Source organism: Engystomops pustulosus, chromosome 2 (genome assembly GCF_040894005.1).
Source record: "Engystomops pustulosus chromosome 2, aEngPut4.maternal, whole genome shotgun sequence".
NCBI lineage: Eukaryota > Metazoa > Chordata > Amphibia > Anura > Leptodactylidae > Engystomops > Engystomops pustulosus.
The window spans coordinates 177696988-177715520 of NC_092412.1; positions in this window are offsets into that span (position 1 = coordinate 177696988).

Sequence of the window (18533 nt, forward strand, 5' to 3'; positions counted from 1 at the left end):
AGGGAACTTCATACTCTGGAGCCACAAAATAGGCAGCAAACTGTTCCCGAACAAACAGTACAGCAGCACCTGGCCTGCCATAATATTTTTGTCCCAGAAGGATAGATGGGATGGAAAACATCAGTACCACAAGCATGTATCCGAACAAAGGGCAGAATCACACAGGCTTAGATGACCCAATTCACATTGTCTGGATCAAGTTCGATTGAGGCATGAAACACCTCCCAGTTGCTGCAAAGACACAGTCCACAAACGGTAGTTAAAAATGCACCTCCGGTCATATAAAAAATTTACAAAAATGCTGCAACACATGAGGGGAGAATGCAACAACCTTATCTCCATCAAAATGGTACTGACCCTGAGGAGACTGGCAAAGGTCTGGCTGCTGGAAGGGAAAGTTAACTTGAACGCAGGCAATCACAAAGCACGAAAGACAGCAGCATCAGAGCTTCCATAGGCCCCAATATACAAAAGTATACACAGGAGATTACTGTCAGTAAGTGCTAGTGGGCCTGTGAGTGAGGTGGCTTCTTCACTAGAATATGTTTCCATCAATACAATTTGGAAACTAAGCTGAATCTTAAGCCAATCTTCAGGGGTAAGCACTGCAGCCCACAAATACATTGGATGTACGGGTGACATATGGAAGACATTTGCATCCATACGGCTCAGGTACTGAACAAACACAGTACACAAGTACAGAGCCATTGTCTATACCCAATATAAAACAGCGTCCTGTGTGCAACCTGCTTTCTCTTTTTTAGCCACCATATTTGCCATCGTTTTTTGCAGTTTGCTCCTGTCCCTATGGCTTTCTATAAGCTCATAAACACAGCTGAGGATATCACAGACCCTTGTATGAGCCTAATTCCCTCGAAAAGAAAACTCAGAGAAGGTCCTATTCTTGACTGTGTTTGCGGCTCTGTGATGTCTGTATTTGCAGATTGATTGTTTGCTGGGTAAGGCTACTCTAACAATGGCGATTTGTCCCTGGTCACATTCCCCGTTTCAAGCTTCTCTTCAGCCACCGTGTCCAGCCATGTTACAGCAAAGCACTTCAGTATACTCTGTCAGGCATCCTTGTTCCTCCAGCTGCCTTAGGGTGTGAGCCACGTCTCTCTTCCCTTCTGAAGGGAACAGGGCGTATACCAGCTATGGCTGTTCCAGCCCAACAGCGTGCACCAGTAGCCATATAGCCCAGCATGTCCTGCTCCTCAGCGCCCAAGCAAAGGCTCCTAGTTTGTTAGTCCTGCAATTTGGTGATTTCTTCTGTTGACTTTCTGTGTGTGGCCATTGGCTTGTTACTGACTGTTCCTGTTCTCCCTGATATACGACCCTGGCTAGTATTCTGATCCTGTGCGCCTGCCACAACCCTCTGCCTGTACTCGACTGCACCTGCCACCTGCCTCAACCTCAGACTGACTTAGAGTATTCACTTGCCTGACCCTTTGGTACCAAGTACTGGTGTCTCTATGCCTGCTAGGCCAGCTGCTATCCTTACTTGGACCACTTCAAGAGGAAGTGGCGTTGCAACCTCTCCGCAGCAAATTCCAGATCCCTGTACAGGGGATAAATGCCAGTGAAGCTGGCAACATTGCATATATTGTGAAATCGCTGTGGGATCTCCGTGATGCGGCCCACACGCTCGCTCTGCTTGCTGAGTGCGCCAGCGGGGTAACTACTGCCATGCACGGCTGGGAGCACTTTCACACTGGATGCCATTATCACACGCGAGAACTAAAACCCGGGGGAGTGACGACCAGAAGGTACAGAGGTGTGCCAGCCCCCTGATGAATATACCTGACCGCAAGCATGAAGTTACGTGGATCTGACTTGATGTGATAAGAGGTTAGTTCTTCCAGCAAGATTTACCTAAACTTTCCCTAGATACATTACGATAAATTTAGCATAGATAGAAAGCGGCTGGGGAAAGAATTTTGGCGGGCATTTTTAGATGGGTGCCTTTTTGGGGCTGACAGGTCCTCTTTAATGAAGTGCATGGTTTAGCGAGTGTCGCCTTACAGTTGCATTCACCTAACATATTTGGAGATTGCGTATGTGACAATGAACCAGATTTCATGCTTTGAAACAAAATGCCATTTATGTTTATAAATATCATGATCTTGTAAATTTGTGGCCATTTCAGCTTTATGAAAGATTGATTTCTTCACCAAGTCAGGAGATAGTAGATTGCCAATAATTGTCTTTTTCTCCTGGCTAAGAGCCATGTATCTAGGTGATTCTAAGACACCTGAGATTCATATATTTGCTCATAAAGGTCTTGCTTTACAAATCAAATTACCTTATTTACACTTTAAAGGAAACCTACCACTTGAAGTGGCAGGTATAAGAAGGAAATACCGAGCACCAGCTCAGGGTGAGCTGGTGCCGGAGGTTATTTTTGTTAGTGTTTTAAACCGCTGTATTGCGGTTTACAACACTTTTGAAACTTTATAGCCGAAGCTGCTTCGGCGCAGGGAGGTACGCGCTCAGCGCTTACCGTGCACGCGGCTCTCCTTCACTTCCTATGTAGCCGCGCGCACGGTCGCGCGCATGGTAAACGCCAAGTGCGTACCTCCCTGCGCCGAAGCAGCTTCGGCTATAAAGTTTAAAAAGTGTTTTAAACCGCGATACAGCTATCGATATGTTATCCAATTTATGGAGGCTGAAAGATTTTTGGGGAAGGGTCATAAACAATCAGTTATTTGTATGATAAATTTTACTTATAGGAAAGCAGAACAATATACAGCATGTAAATATTATAAACATATTTGAAAACACACTTTCCATTCCTTATGATAGAATACCAGAATATCAGTTCAAGCACTGTTTTTACATAAGAAGAAGAGGGTAGCAACATATTTAGCTTCCTGACCCATGTCTAAGGCTCCTCACCTAACCAAACCAGTTCCTTACGCTGTACTAACAAGACACAACCATGCCAAAACAATGACTTTACCTTATATAATTTCCATCAGCATTTTGACACAGAAGAATCAAAGTCAGTAAAGTCACAAGGTTGGTGCTGAATTCTTGTTGTTTGGTTGCCTTTTTTTATTGATGAATGTCCTTTCTTTGCTGTTATCTACACAATACAGGTTGTGTGTTTTCTGATATATGCTGTGGATAATGAGTGTCATGTTCTATTATCTTTGTCCATTTGTTGCTAATCAGATAGCTAACAATGTAGTTGGGTTATCTAGAGGACAAGTCCATTGTAAATTGTTAAATTTTATTGCCATATTGCATGATATGTAAAATTGCCATATACTGCAATACTGTAGTACTGCAATATATGGTAGGAACAATCAGACTGTCTAAGGTAAAAAAATTTTGAAAAAGTTAAAAAACCTAAAAATTCAAATCACCCACCTTTCCCTAGACTGATATAAAATAAATAAACAGTAAAAATCACAAACATAACATTTTATAAAAAGTGATTGCACAGTTCTCAAAATTGTAGCAATTAAAATGTCAGCTTATTTTGCAAAAAATGATCGCTTACATAGCTCAATACACCAAAGTATGAAAATGTTATTAGCGTCAGAAGATGGCAAAATCCTTTTTTTTAGTATACATTGGGACACAGTTATCAAAAACAGTGCAAACTAGGTGCACTTTGTCTTTGAAGTGTGAAAAGTATGCAGGATTCATGAATTGTGGCGCCCGTGGCGCCCGGTATGGTGCAGCTGCGACACATAACACATAATATGTGTTGCGGACACTTCTTAAATACATGTGCAAGCAGTGTGCACTGAAAAGAACATGGAAAACAACTAGTGCAGGGATTTTAATAAATGCGGCCCATTATTTTAATTTTTAACAATAAAACCTATATAAAATTGGTATCACAGTGATCATACCCCACCAGAGAATAAAGTAGATGTATCATTCGGAACGCACAGTGAAAGTCATAAAAATGGAGCCCAGAAGTAAGCAATGCAAATGCGTTTTGTGTCAATTTGACCACATTTGGAATTTATTTCCAGCTTCCCAGTACATGGCATGGAATAATAAGTAATGTTACTGAAAAGTACAATTTGTTACGCAGAAAGTTATAGATTCTTGAAGGTGGGGAGCAAAAAGTGATCACAAAAAGCCTGGGATGCAAAATTGTTAAGCTTTTCAGTAAATCATTCCGAAGTTTGCTTTTTTTTTTCGTCATAAGGAAAACAGATTTGGCTCTTGAATAGTGGTCATCTTCCACTAAGATATTATCAATTCTACACTGAATATAATAAAAGAAAACATGCGAAGACTTAACACACCAACATCTTCAGGGAAACTCTAAAGAATGATGCATGTGACATCTGTAGTCTCTATGAGAGGAGCGTAGTCATCTGTAACTGCCACAGAGCCCTCAATGTCAGATGGGATCTCCACCACAATTGGAGTTCCTCTTACTGCCACAAAAGACGCAATAGGAAAAACCAGGCCCTTCCTCTCACTGCAATAAAAGACACAATGGATATATCGATACATTTTTGGTCTGCTCATCTCTAAACAGGGCAATTGCCTTGCAAAAACTGGGTTGGGTGAAGTACTTAAAATAATAATTAATATAAAATAAAAAATAAAATAAGATAAAAACTAATTAATTAAATTAATAATTAAGTAATGAAAACAAATTAAATAAAATAAGAATTTAGACAAGTGTCAGAGTTCGGGAGGAGGATTTGGAGGTGGATGTGGTGGTGTAAGTGAAAGAGATGAAGGAGAAAGAAGGTGCCAATGCAGCAGAAACCTAGCAAAGTGAGAATGGCCGGTTTAATCAAAAGAAGAAACAGGAAAATCAGGGGAGAAAGAGGGGGGACTGAGCCTATTCCCAACAAAATTGAAGAGTGTATCCCTGTATAATTAGAAACACCAAGTCAGCTACCTCAAAAGACCATAATTATATTACATATCGTACTCCTAAAAAGGAGAAAACAAGGCAGGACTACAAATCTGAGTAAATATAAAAAATATTGCAATCTTTATTGACATGAATTGAATAGTAACACATGTACATAAAAAACATATAAATTGATGCCGGGTACATAAAAAATGGTGCACAGACAAAAAGCAGTCATGCCCGGACATATAATAAAGCACAAACCCCAAAAAGACCTCATAACCATAATTAATGCACAGAGAAAAAGCTTGTGCGTTATTAAAATCAACAAAGCATGGATCCGACATAACTTGGTTAGTTATAGATGGATTATAAGAGCACATTTGAAGTTCATCATTAAATTAATTTTACGAACAGTACAAGATTAAGAATATAGAGTATATAGAGTAGTATATACTCCGGGCACATGTTGGTTTGGACGCTGGGGGGGAGGGGAGTATGCTGCGACTGGAAAGGAGAACCACTTACCTCAGCTGTCCACCTTCTGCCAGCCAACTATCCACAGAAGGATCGATTGTGTACCAGAGCTGTTCCATCACCGCGGCTGATCCTCAGTGAGTACTGCTGGGGAGGGTAAAGGGGGGAGAGATTGTTTCCAAAGCTAGGTGTATATTGGCTCGCCTCCCAGTGTTAGGAATTAGTGACTGTGTCTAAAAGGGACCACGCCCCACTACGAGCTATCGCCCATAGCAACGGACATTGTTACATTTCCAATCCCTTAGGCTTAGTATTCCTGCAACAACTGTGCGAGACCAGGATGATGAAGCCATGATGGAGCGACTCCTGTTGCCACATCCATTCCAAGTACACAGGAGCCTACCAAGCACGCCATACAGCCCGCCTACTTCTACTCATACCAGTGCTGCCATGGTTATGCCTCTTACTATGCCATCCCACTAGGAAGGGAAGTGAAACACCCCATCCGAGTTTAGGGCCAAGATGCTATCTACCCTTACCCTGTACCCTTTAACTGAGGATCAAAAGGGGGGGATCCAGACTCGTCAGCTCACTGTGAGGTCAAGTCTTGGCCCTGGGTAGAACATCAGACTGTGGCCCAAATCCTAAATAGGCTGCACATTACCTTGGAGAAGTATACGGCTTCCAAGCTAAATCAACAATTCTTTGGGAAGAGACAGGATCCCCACAAATCCCTCGGAGACTTTGCCTTTTCGTGGAAGGCTATCATGCACCTTGAGGCTGAGAATTTAGGCTCCCTAATAAGGCAGATCAGAACAAATCCTGCGGGAACAGTTTATTCTTGAGCTTCTGGATAAGAATAACAAATGTCAACTAAAACTGTAGTCTCTCCAACACGCCTAGGCTTCTTTTCTAGAGTTTAAAGAGATGGCCATCAACATCCTAGGAGAGTGATTGCCAGGAGTCTGAGCTAGTGAGTCTGGAGGATACCATTCTAACTGCTTTGCCGGCCCCACCAGCTGCACCGCCTCTGGTATCAGAATAATTTGCTGTCCTAGTGGAGCAAGTGACGGTTCTGGCCGACACATGGAACAAAATGCTTGAACAACCTTAAATGACACCGGCTCTCAGGTGACCACTATACGCAGCTCAACCTGCTACAGCCTCCAAAGACTTACTCAAACATCATCCCTACTAATGGGAAGACTGTGCCCCTACACGGCTACTGGGAGCCCACTCTAACCATGGGAGATACAGATTTATCCCAAGTGCATGATGACGGTAACTTCTCCCTGGGGTTGGGTACCAGTGTCCTCCAGAGAGACAGATATATCCCAAGTGCATGATGACGGTAACTTCTCCCTGGGGTTGGATACCAGTGTCATCCAGAAGTGCCTAAGTCTCTCCAGAATTCCCTGCCATCCATGCCCAGTGACTCCAGGAAGGCAATTCACGAGACAATGCAGGTCCTTGTGGCACAACAAAAGTTTGTCAGCCTCGACTGAAAAATTTGCAGAGTCCAGATTAAGGATGGGACCTGGGACTGAAATGCTGGTATGGTTCTGAGCCTCATGGGTGTCCAGGACCAAGACTACCAAGCCATGGTGGAACCCTTACCAGCTGATGAAGATCTACCCATCCTGGTAGCCAGAAGCCTGGTCACTGTATAACCAGGACAAGTCCCTATTCGGCTGTTAAATGTGGGAGACTCCCCAGTGGATCTGAGGAGGTACCAAACCTCTTCAGAGGTTTATCCATAAGACTTGGTGGAAATCTCCTTGTCAGCTTCACAACAGTTGGAGGTCAACCGAACTGCTGAAGGCAAACCTGCTGAACAATCCTGGTGGCTCAAACTCAATATTGGGGATGATGATATCACCCCTGCTGATGAGGTGCAAGGTGTACTGGAACTGGATATGCAACACCACCAGGCCTTTCAGCAAACACTGTTGGACTTTGGACAGACCACCTTGATCCAGCATAGCATCCCCACTGGCTCTCACCATCCTATCAGGGAGAGATACCAACCTATTCCTCCTGCCTGTTACCAAGAAGTGAAGAAGTTGATACACCACCCCATTGGGCCTCTATGAGTTCAAAAACATGCCCTTCAGCTTGTGCAATGCCCCAGGCACTTTTCAGCGGTTAATGGAGAGATGTCTGGGACATCAGAACTTTGAAATTGTACTATTATACCTACTACAACATCCAGCTGAAGTTTTCCAAATCCTGACCCAGCTTGGGATGAAGTTGAAACCATCTGCTACAGGCTAGTGTAAAATACCTAGGGCACATGGTGAGTGCTGCTGGAATAGAGCCATACGATGATTATACATCATGATTGCTGTACACGACTACCCTGCAACCAGGGATGTCAAAAGCTTCTTGGAATTTGCCAGCTACTACCGGCTGTTTATCCTGAAGTGTGCCCAGCTAGCTGTTCCCGTACAAGATCTCCTAAGGAGACTTCCTAAGGACAGCTAACGGACAGCCCAGAAGAGTGAGAAGCTGCATTCCAGAAGCTGAAATAAAGGATTACAGAGAATCCGTTGTTAGGGTATTCAGACTTCAACCTGCCTTTCATTCTCTTCACCTATGCCAGCAAATAAGGTCTAGGTGCTGTGTTATCCCAGCTTCAAAGCAGAACCAAGAAGGTCATAGCCTACAGCTTTTTTAACTTCGAGTTACCGGGTCAGTGTCCCAGCTATTTCCGGAGTTATGTACTCTCTACAGCTGCAAGAAGCTGAGGACTACTGCCTATCACCCACAGGGAAATGGATTCTGTGAAAAGATGAATGAGATCCTTATCAATATACTGAGGAACCTACCAACTGCACAAATGACTGAATGGCCTGAGCTGGTGTACCTCTACAATAACACTGTTCATTGCTCTACAGGGCACCCCACCTAATCTGATGTTTGGGAGACACAGCCATTTGCCAGCTTATATGGCCCGAGACATATTAGCTGATTACCAACCTCTGCTTCCTTCAAACTGATTGGATCCAGGAGCACCAGAGATGTCTGGCTGATGCTAGAGAGATTGTACAACTAGAGAGATCATCAAGAAAGCACAGAGCAAACAGAAGTTGGACATTGATCATCCATGTACATAGGAACTGACTCAAGAGGTATCTACATTCCTCCACACCCCTGTCAGCGTCTCCTGTTCTGGTGTCCACACCCAGGGATCCTGTATGATTAGATACTCCTGGCTTTCTCGACCTAGTGACTGTTCCTCAGTTTTGTGTACAGTGAGTCCTTGTCCCGAGAGGCTTCCGCGGCAACTGCAGTTTCCTTTTCTGATGACCCTAGAGGAAAAGCATGCTTGAGCCTGCTGTGCTACCTGACTCTAAGGTACCTGAATCCTTGTTCCAGTTCCCAATGGTGAAGATGACAGTGAAGAACTAGAGGTATCCACTCAGCAGCTCCTGCGCAGATTTCAGAGGGAGATTAAAGGAAAGGCTCCTCCATACCTGCAGGAGTATCAGCTTTCCCAGTGCTAGGGCTTAAACCCAAAACAGGTACTGTTTTCTTGTATATATGATTGCTTTCTTCGAAACTGGGCTGAACCCATAATCTCTATGCTACTATAGAGAGACTTTCCTGGGACTCTTATAATTATGTTTACAAGCTAGAGACATTGTTGGACTTCTCTCCATTAGTGCTTTAAAGCACCCGTCTCTTCTGAACACAGATGCAACTACCTCTACTAAGGATAGTGCCCCTCATCGCAGAGGAGATTCTTTGCCCCTGTTTCCCCATGCTGAGAATACAGACGGTGCCCCTTTTTCCCCACTCAAGTACTGTGTCCAGAGGATGGACTGTAGCGTATCAGAGAATTCTGAGAGACTAATAGTCATATGTTACTTTTCTAGGGAAAAAGGACTCTTAACATTATTGATTGCCATGAGGAGTATTTGCTTTTATACTCATATTGTTACTGCAACAAATGATGCTAAGTAACGTTATGCAATGTTTTAACCACATACCATGTACCCATTGTGCCAATCTATGCCAATATGAGTTTGCACTGATATAGAATTGTTTACTATACCTAGCTACAAGGGCATAACTAGTAGAACTTGGGCCCCATTGCAGATTTTTGCATGGGGCTCCCCTTAAAAAAATATATACATATTGGTACTGACACGTTTATTCAATCACACACATTTAGGCACTCATGTACACACATTTAGATTATATACACACACATAAAGTTCTAAACTCATACACTTACTTTTATATACTCGTATACACTTATACGCATACATTATGCACTCATATATACATTTATTCACTAATACATACTGTATATATGAACTCATACATTATATACACATCCATACATTTATACACACATACCAAACATACACATCAAATTTGCATACATACTACATACACATTATATACAAACATATAACATATATACATCATATACTAATACATACAGTATACACTCACCATATTTACACATACATGCAGTATAAATACACCATATACACACATAGGGGGTTATTTATCATAAGCCGGACGCTGCTCCAGCGCCGCTGGATACATCAAGTGTCTTTGGCCTCCTGGTGTATCCGCCGGGGTCCAAAGCAGTGTTTATAAACGCAACCAGCGCATTTTCACATATGAAAATTTGCCGGCTGCAGCAAGTGCACAAGTGCTGGAACAGGAACGCCCAGCATCCATACACATACTGCCTATACATACTGCATATATACATACATACATACACACTCCGCCAACCAGGCCGCCCGCCAGATGCATCGAGAGGCCTAAGCCTCTTGATGAATCTGGCGCAATGAGGTGGGTGGGGCCGCTATCATACGCAGCGCAGGGGTGTCGGCGTATGATAAGTCTCCCCCATATACTCTATGTATATATATATATATATATATATATATATATATATATACACACACATATATACTGTATATATACAGTATATAGATATACACATATATACTGTATATACACACACATATTTACAGTAAATATATATATATATACACACACATATATACTATATATATATATATATATACTGTTTATATATTTATACACGCATATATACTGTATATATATATATATATATATATATATACATATATATATACTAGTGTATAAGCCAAGATTTTCAGCACAAAAAATGAGCTGAAAAACCTCACCTCGGCTTATACACGAGTCAATTAAAAAAATAAACTTACTCACCCTCGGCGCAGCTCCTCTTCTGTCTTCCCCGCGGCTCCTCTTCTGTCTACGGTCTCCTGTAACAGCCGGTATAGACGTGCCCATGTTATCTTCCGGCCGGCACATACTATGATGTCAGCAGCGGCACCTGCCGGCAGAGCACATGGCTGCCAACCTCCAATTTCCAACAGCGGCTTCAAACTGTATGTCATACTAGTAGCCCAACGACTCCTTGCGGTTCTGCTAAAATTTGTCCACAACAATTTTACAAAAGAGAGACATGCATCTTACAGCACAAAGATGGATGGTCTATCTGAAGACAGTGATGGAGATTGGATGTCTTGTACACTTCTTACATTTGATGAAGAGAAGGCATTCAACAGGATTAATTGGTCATTTACATTCTCCACACTGAAGAAATTTGGATTCTATGGCACAATTTTCAAGGCTAGTAAACCTCTATACACAACTCCTTCAACTAGCGTATTTGCCAGTGGATACAGAAAGTATTCAGGCCTCTATGAATACTTCACTCGTTCCATCGCAGCAGGCTGGTAAGATCAAAAAAGTTTGTTTTTTTTGCTCATTAATGTACACTCTGCAGAAAAACTAAAATATCAAATAGTCATAAGTATTAAGACTAGAGATGAGCAAGCACTAAAATGCTCGGGTACTCGTTATTCGAGACGAACTTTTCCCGCTGCTCGAGTGCTCGTCTCGAATAACGAGCCCTATTGAAGTCAATGGGAGACTCGAGCATTTTTCAAGGGGACCAAGGCTCTGCACAGGGAAGCTTGGCCAAACACCTGGGAACCTCAGAAAAGGATGGAAACACTACGGAAATGGAGGCATGTGGAGGCAGCCATGGAGACAACTTCCATGATTAAGAGCGACAGTATGGGGCATTCATATTGCGCTGCTATGATTGCAACTTCAGGTCTCCAGCATTGCGGCGACAGATGGGCCGAGTTCCACTATGTATCTGGTGAAACACCTGAAAATTCTGCCTGACACAGCTCGTTTGATAAGGGGATGATGTGCTGCATATCCTCTCGTGCTCCAGCGTCTGGGGTATAGAGAGTTGAAATGAGACATTAGTGGACGCTGTGGAGGATCGTGGAGGCAAAATGGACAGGAAACAGCAGGGGCAGCATGCATGGATGCCTCTGAGGCTGCCTAATCTTGGGATGGAGCTGGTGATCCACTGCCAGGCGAGCTTTCGCCTGTCCAAGCCCCTGTCTCTCGGCTCCTCCCCACCCAAAATGGGCCTGGGGGCCAGAAGCGTTTACTTTGAAAAAATTATAATTTTCAAAGCAGGCCGGGTCGTTTGAATATTTCACCTAGGAATAATGGAATAGCATAGTGGTTCTATTTTTAATTGTTTTTACGGAAATGGTTCCATGATTAAGAGCGACAGTATGGGGCATCCATATTGCGCTGCTGTGATTGCAACTTCAGGTCTCCAGCATGGCGGCGACAGATGGGACACGTTACACTATGTATCTGGTGAAACACCTGAAAATTCTGCCTGACACAGCTCGTTTGATAAGGGGACGATGTATGGAGGCAGTGAACTAGTAGTAGATTAAAGGTGCTGCAGTTAAAACTATGTTAGTTGGATCTTGAGATGGAGCTGGCGCTCCGCTGCCAGGCGAGCTTTCGCCAATCCAAGCCCCTGTCTCTAGGCTACTCCCCAAACAGCACTTCTAAGAACCTTTTGTATAAGATCAAGTGTAGTAGCGTTCTTATAAGTTTAGGAAATGGCGGGTGAGGGGAATGTAAACAGATGCGCAAGAAGCGCTGAAATAATATTGGTAAATGATAAAAGTTTGCCAGTATATTTTGTGGATTACACAGCAGGGTGGCGACAAAGTTAACAAGTTTGATGTGGAAGCCATGAAAACAACCTAAAATTCTGCCCGACACAGCTCGTTTGATAAGGGGACGATGTATGGAGGCAGTGAACTAGTAGTAGATTAAAGGTGCTGCAGTTAAAACTATGTTAGTTGGATCTTGAGATGGAGCTGGCGCTCCGCTGCCAGGCGAGCTTTCGCCATTCCAAGCCCCTGTCTCTAGGCTACTCCCCAAACAGCACTTCTAAGAACCTTTTGTATAAGATCAAGTGTAGTAGCGTTCTTATAAGTTTAGGATATGGCAGGTGAGGGGAATGTAAACAGATGCGCAAGAAGCGCTGAAATAATATTGGTAAATGATAAAAGTTTGCCAGTATATTTTGTGGATTACACAGCAGGGTGGCGACAAAGTTAACAAGTTTGATGTGGAATCCATGAAAACAACCCAAAATTCTGCCTGACACAGTTCGTTTGATAAGGAGACCATGTATGGAGGCAGCTATATGGACGACTTTTGGAGGCAGCTATGGCGATGACGTGTGGAGGTAGCAATGGAGACAACGTGTGGAGCCAGCTAAAAAGACGACATGTGGAGGCTGCTATGGAGACAATTTAATTTGGATAGTGCCTGTATGTGGCAGTCCAAAAAAGTTTTCAAACCAGAGAAGCAGGTAGGTGGTCCTCCAGAAAAATTAAATAAATTGAGTGCCTGTATGTGGCAGTCCAAAAAAGTTTTCAAACCAGAGGAGCAGGTAGGTGGTCCTCCAGAAAAATTTAATAAATTGAGTGCCTGTATGTGGCAGTCCAAAAAAGTTTTCAAACCAGAGGAGCAGGTAGGTGGTCCTCCAGAAAAATTAAATAGATTTAGTGCCTGTATGTGGCACTCCCAAAAATTGCTTAAAACAGAAAACCGGGTAGGTGGCCCTCCAGAAAAATTAAATACATAGAGTACTATAGCTAGAGCCAGTTGGCCCTGGCAAAAAATAGCCAGTTTCCTATGCTTTAGTGTACAAAGAGGAGGAGAAGGAGGACAATGAGGAGGAGGAGTGCATACATTATTCAGGTTGAGCTTCTTTCACCTGTTGGAGAATGAAAATCCGGAGAAATCCAGGCTTTATTCATCTTGATAAGCGTCAGCCTGTCAGCGCTGTCAGTCGACAGGCGTGTACGCTTATCGGTGATGATGCCACCAGCTGCACTGAAAACCCGCTCGGACAACACGCTAGCGGCAGGGCAGGCAAGAACCTCCAAGGCGTACAGCGCCAGTTTGTGCCACATGTTCAGCTTTGAAACCCAGTAGTTGCAGGGAGCTGTGTGATCATTTAGGACGATGGTATGGTCAGCTACGTACTCCCTCACCATCTTTCTGTAAAAATCAGCCCTACTCTGCCGAGACTGGGGACAGGAGACAGTGTCTTGCTGGGGTGACATAAAACTGGCAAACCTGGGAGCAAGGTGGGATATGCACACAATGCAGACTCCCTCCGGGGTAACAGGAGAGAGACAAAGAAGGGAACAAAAAGACAGGAGCGCTCTCCTAGTGCATTATCCAAGGTGATTAGAGATATATAAAAGGATTGTCCAGATGGACTCTCACCTGTTTGATGATAAATGACAGCATATAGTATTTGTGGTCTAGTGTATCCGGCCGCTCCGTCTGGATTATAGCCCGTCCTCCGTGTTCCAGGATCACCGGGGATGGTATTTCATATGTTCAGAGCATCTGATATTTCCACAATCGCGTGGTATCGAGCGCTCAAGGATACTCACGACCTCCGATGTCTGATTGGTATCAGAAGTTTTATTCGTTTAAATATATTACATAAAATATACCGTTGCAACGCGTTTCGGTCCGGTACTCGGACCTTCTTCAGGCAGTGTATACATATATGCTCTGAACATATAAAACTGGCAAAGGCCTTGTAAAGCGTACCCCTGCCAGTGCTGGACAAGCTGCCTGCTCGCCTACTCTCCCTCGCTACTTGTCCCGCAGAAGTACGCCCTCTGCCGCTAGCGCTGTCAGAAGGGAAATACTGTTTCAGCTTGTGCACCAGGGCCTGCTGGTATTCATGCATTCTCACACTCCTTTCCTCTCCAGGGATGAGAGTGGAAAGATTTTGCTTGTACCGTGGGTCCAGGAGAGTGAATACCCAGTAATCGGTGCTGGAATAAATTCTTTGAACGCGAGGGTCATGGGATAGGCCGCCTAGCATGAAATCTGCCATATGCGCCAGAGTCCCAACGCGCAAAAATTCACTCCCCTCACTGGCCTGACTGCCCATTTCCTCCTCCTCCAACTCCTCCAACTCCTCTTCTTCTGCCCATACACGCTGAACAGTGAAGGACTGAACAATGGTCCCCTCTTCTGTCTCTCCAACATTCTCCTCCTCTTCCTCCTCATGCTCCTCCACCTCCTCCGATATGCGCTGAGAAACAGACCTAAGGGTGCTTTGGCTATCAACAAGGGAATCTTCTTCCCCCGTCTCTTGTGACGAGCGCAAAGCTTCCGACTTCACGCTGACCAGAGAGTTTTTCAACAGGCCAAGCAGCGGGATGTCCACTCCTCATTGTAGACTTGAGGAAGCTGACTGACCTGACTACCAGTTCTGGTGGAAGTTGACATCTGGCAGTCTACAATCGCTCTGCGCTGCTGGTAAACTCTGGATAACATGGTTAATGTTGAATTCCACCTCGTGGGCGCGTCGCACAACAGTCGGTGAGCGGGCAGTTGGAGGCGGCGCTGCGCTGCCCTGAGAGTGGCAGCATCTGTGCTGGACTTCCTGAAATGCGCACAGATGCGACGCACCTTCGTGAGCAAATCAGACAGATTGGGGTATGTCTTGAGGAAACGCTGAACTATGAGATTTAACGCATGGGCCAGGCATGGCACATGTGTCAGTCTGCCAAGTTGCAGAGCCGCCACCAGGTTACGGCCGTTGTCACACACAACCGTGCCTGGCTTCAGGTTCAGCGGTGCCAGCCACAGATCAGTCTGCGCCGTGATGCCCTGTAATAGCTCTTGGGCGGTGTGCCTTTTATCGCCTAGGCTCAGCAGTTTGAGCACCGCCTGCTGTCGCTTAGCGATGGCACTGCTGCTGTGCCTAGAGCTACCGACTGATGGCGCCATGCCCACGGATGGTAATTCGGAGGAGGAGGAGGGGTGGGAGGAGGAGGAGGCATAGTAGGCCTTTGAGACCTGGACCGAGGTAGGCCCCGCAATCCTCGGCGTCGGCAGTATAGGAGCAGCCCCAGGGTCAGACTCGGTCCCAGCCTCCACCAAGTTAACTCAATGTGCCGTCAGCGATATATAGTGGCCCTGCCCGGCAGCACTCGTCCACGTGTCCGTGGTCAGGTGGACCTTGTCAGAAACGGCGTTGGTCAGGGCACGGATGATGTTCTCTGACACGTGCTTGTGCAGGGCTGGGACGGCACATCGGGAAAAGTAGTGGCGGCTGGGGACCGAATACCGAGGGGCGGCCGCCGCCATGAGGTTTCAAAAGGCCTCGGTCTCTACCAGCCTATAGGGCAGCATCTCCAGGCTAAGCAACTTGGAGATGTGGACGTTGAGGGCTTGGGCGTGTGGGTGGGTTGCGCTATACTTCCTTTTGCGCTCCAGTGTCTGGGGTATGGAGAGCTGAACGCTGGTGGATGCTGTGGAGGATCGTGGAGGCAAAGATGGGGTTTTCGCAAGGGAGGTGTTTGGGCCGTGGTCCTGGGCAGGGGGCTGACTAGCAGATGACACAGGGGAAGGAGCAATGGTGTGCCCGGCCGGAGGTGAACGGGCTTGGTGCCATTGAGTGGGGTGTTTAGCATTCATATGCCTGCGAATACTGGTGGTGGTTAAGCTAGTAGTGGTGGAACCCCTGCTGATCCTGGTTTGGCAAAGGTTGCACACCACAGTCCGTCGGTCATCCGGTGTTTCTTTAAAGAACCTCCAGACTTCTGAAAATCTAGCCCTCGCCACGGGAGCTTGACTACGGGCAACATTTGGCGCTGATGCACCAGCTCTGGCCCTGCCTCTCCGTCTGGCCCCACCACTGCCTCTTCCAACCTGTTCTGCTATAGGATTCGCCTCCGTCTCAGAAGCACTGTGTTCACCAGGCCTATCAACCCAGCTTGGGTCTGTGACCTCATCATCCTCCCATCCCTCAGTCTGCTCCCCCCTCGGACTTCCTGCCCTGACAACAACTTCACCACTGTCTGACAACCGTGTCTCCTCATCGTCCGACACCTCTTTACACACTTCTTCCACTACGTCAATAATGTCATCATCACCCACAGACTGCGACTGGTGGAAAACCTGGGCATCGGAAAATTGCTCAGCAGCAACCGGACAAGTGGTTTGTGACTGTGGGAAGGGTCCAGAAAACAGTTCCTCAGAGTATGCCGCTTCAAATGCCAAATTTTGCTGGGAGGGGGCAGACTGGGGGAAGGAGGCTGAGGTGGAGGAGCCGGAGGAGTGCTGATTTCGGTGACATGGGTGGACTGCGTGGAAGACTGACTGGTGGACAAATGGCTAGAAGCATTGTCCACAATCCACGACATCACCTCTTTGCACTGTTCTGGCCTCAACAGTGCTCTACCACGAGTCCCAGTAACTTGAGACATGATGAACCTAGGGAGTGTAGCTCTGCGGCGTTCCCCTGCTCCCTCATCAGCAGGTGGTGTCTCACCCCGCCCAGGACCACGGCCTCTGATCCCTGCAGTAGTTGGACGCCCACGTCCACGCCCTCGTCCTCTACCCCTAGGCCTCGGGTTAAACATTTTCCAAATTAAAGTGTAAACTTTTAATTTTTTTTTTTTTGTGTTTATTTTTTTTTAATTTTTATTATTTTTTTAACCAAAACGATGCTATCCTATTGCTATGGCTAGTTTCTAACCTACACTGACAGCACACAACTGGATTTTGTGCTTTGCAAGATGAGTTTGAGCTATAAAATGAAATAAAGGTAAAAAAAAAATAAATAAATCAGCAGACTCTGCCTAATTCTAATCAAACCCCTAATAAATTGTCCCACTTCGGAGTTTGAGATATGCGTGTCACTAAGAGCTAAACACAACGGTCGCAGGTCTCCCAGCAAATTCCTCACAATATGGTACTAGCTGCACTACTAATGCCAGCAAGCCCAGCCACAAGCAAACCAAAAAAAGGAAAATATAACGCTATTGTAGGTCTAAGTAAGCCGTTGGGGTTCTCCTATGGCTATTTTGTAGCCGACACTGAAAGCACACTGCTTTGCAAGAAGAGTTTGAGCTATAAAATGAAATAAAGGTAAAAAAAAAAAAAAAAAAAAAATCAGCAGACTCTGCCTAATTCTAATCAAACCCCTAATAAATTGCCTCACTTCGGTGTTTGAGGTGGATATGCGTGTCACTAAGAGCTAAACACAACGGTCGCAGGTCTCCCAGCAAATTCCTCACAGTATGGTACTAGCTGCACTACTAATGCCAGCAAGCCCAGCCACAAGCAAACCAAAAAAAGGAAAATATAACGCTATTGTAGGTCTAAGTAAGCCATTGGGGTTCTCCTATGGCTATTTTGTAGCCGACACTGAAAGCACACTGCTTTGCAAGAAGAGTTTGAGCTATAAAATGAAATAAAGGTAAAAAAAAATAAATAAATCAGCAGACTCTGCCTAATTCTAATCAAACCCCTAATAAATTGTCCCACTTCGGTGTTTGAGGTGGATATGCGTGTCACTAAGAGCTAAACACAACGGTAGCAGGTCCCCCTGCAAATTCCTCACAATATGGTACTAGCTGCACTACTAGTGCCAGCAAGCCCAGCCACAAGCAAATAAAACAAAAAAAATGTATAACGTTATTGTAGCCCTAAGAAGGGCTGTTGGGTTCTTGTAGAATCCCTCCTGCCTAACACTATTCTAATAGAACACCCTAACACTTTCCCTGACCAGCAGCAGCTCTCTCCCTAGCGGCATCCAAACAGAGAATGATCCGAGCAGCGCGGGCAGGGGCTAGTCTATTCCAGGGTCACCTGATCTGGCCAGCCAACCACTGCTATCGACGTGTAAGGGTACCACGTCATGCTGGGTGGAGTGCAGAGTCTCCTGGCTTGTGATTGGCTCTGTTTCTGGCCACCAAAAAGCAAAACGGTGGGAGATGCCATTTTCTCGAGCGGACGAAGTATTCGTCCGAGCAACGAGCAGTTT